This window comes from Octopus bimaculoides, chromosome 21 (assembly GCF_001194135.2).
Source record: "Octopus bimaculoides isolate UCB-OBI-ISO-001 chromosome 21, ASM119413v2, whole genome shotgun sequence".
NCBI lineage: Eukaryota > Metazoa > Mollusca > Cephalopoda > Octopoda > Octopodidae > Octopus > Octopus bimaculoides.
In genome coordinates this window covers 14,058,733-14,061,094 of record NC_069001.1, presented here as the reverse complement: position 1 = coordinate 14,061,094, position 2,362 = coordinate 14,058,733, and positions in this window count along the sequence as shown.

The following is a 2,362-nucleotide window of genomic DNA, read 5'->3' as shown; positions in this document are numbered from 1 at the left end:
GCCCGTCGTATATATGTATATATATGCGTGTGTGTGTGTATATGTTTGTGTGTCTGTGTTTGTCCCCCCAACATCGCTTGACAACCGATGCTGGTGTGTTTACGTCCCCGTAACTTAGCAGTTCGGCAAAAGAGACCGATAGAATAAGTACTAGGCTTACAAAGAATAAGTCCTGGGGTCGATTTGCTCGACTAAAGGCGGTGCTCCAGCATGGCCGCAGTCAAATGACTGAAACAAAAGAGTAAAAAGAGTAAAGAGTGTATATATATATATATATATATATATATATGTATATATATATATATATATTTGTGTGTGTGTGTATGTATCTATCAGTGTGTGTATACACATACACACACACAAAATATTAGGTCAGAGATCTCATCACAGGACGATTAGATCTGATACTGGTACCATGGAAACAAGTACATGCTTCATGGTTGGATGGTCGGTGACCAAACCAACTCTCCCACTTGTGTAGTTAGCTACTCTTGTGAGGAGGGTGTCTGGACACCCAGCAGGACTAAAAACAAGGCTTGTCAAAAGGCGGATGAGCTCCCTGGGGGCCAGCAGCCATCTAGTTGGGGGAAGGCAATGGAAAACCACCCCAATATCTCAGCCAAGAAAACATGAGAAAGTCAGAAGCAAGTAAGACTATGGTTTTATCTGATGGGAGAACTCACTTTATCGGAAAGACTTTCATTTTAGTGCCATCAACACACTGCAAAAGTGTACACTTCAGGACAACAACGATATATATATATATATATATATATATATATATATATTTATATAAAATCATCATCATCATTTCATGTCTGCATTCCATGCTGGCATGGGTTGGACGGTTTGACAGGAGCTGGCTGGGGAGAAGACTGCACCAAGCTTCACCGTCTGTTTTGGCATGGTTTCTATAGTTGGATGCCCTTCCTAACCCCCACAGTTTTGTTTCCTACGATATGCATACATATAGGAACATGTAGGAACTAGGGGCACAAACCTAAAGTGGAGAGGACAGCTATTGAAATTTATCAGTAATTACTCCACATACACACATAATCTCCACAATCTTTAATCCCATTAAAAGCTCAACCACTTTCTCTCCTACCCCTAACTCTTTAGTTTCAGATTATTTGATCAAATGTAATGCTTATTTATTCACATCATTTTGAATTAATCAGATATTGTCTTGTAGCCTTGAGATTTCGATTATGTGACTATTTTTTTTTATAGACTAACATTGTAGGGTAGGTGTGAAAGGCTGGATCAGGCCAGTTTGAACATAAAACAGGAAGAATATTTTGGGCAGCTATCGTTGGTTTAAATGCTAAAGGGCTAAAACACACCCTTCCTTGTGTGATGGACAACTGCAGCTAACAGGATATCAGCTGGTCCCAACAAACTGTTTGCATCCAATTAAACAATTACAGCACTCTTGAATGGCTCAGTCTCTCAGTCTTCGGATAGGCACAATGCAGAGGTGTCAAATCAGAATGGCTGAACAACAGCAAAGTGTATTATAGATCAAAAGCACCAATCTTGCAGTCGGCTCTCGACAACAATGTGCACTTATATCCCTGATTCAGTGAGCTGAGGTGGTTGTGGTAAAGCTAGTTGTGGGCTCTGTGTGTGCGTGTGTAGGGGAGAGTTGTACTAATTCCCAGTGGATCGATACCCCTGAATCACGAAAGGTCAAGCAGTTAAAAATATTCATCTGACCCAATGTATGGGACAAGCAGATATGTCTATGATCCTTGTTTGTCGTTTACATTGGGAGGTACATACCACCAGTTTGACAGGCAGCACACAATGCATGTGTGTGTGTGTGTAAGGAAGAATGTACCTGTGCATGCGTATCGGGTGTAACATGGAGAAGTCACAGGTAACAGCGGTAACATTCCACTGCGTCTTTTCTTTTGACACTGAACATGAAGTTGAAGTCTTCAGTTGTGCCTCATCAGCCCTATGAGTTAGTATACACTCACACACACTACTTTCTATCTGTCTGTCTGCCTCTCTCTCTCTCACACATTATATATATATATTTATATATATATATATATATATTTATATATATATATATATATACATACACATATATATACATACACACATATATATATATATACATATATACATATATATATATATACATATATATATATATATATATATACATATATATATATATATATATATATATATATATATATATATATATATATATATATATATATATATACATATATATATATATACATATATATATATATACATATATATATATATATATACATATATACCTGAAGGGGTTTTCAGGTAGATGGCCCTGCTCAGTATGTAGAAAAGGAGTAGGTAGTAA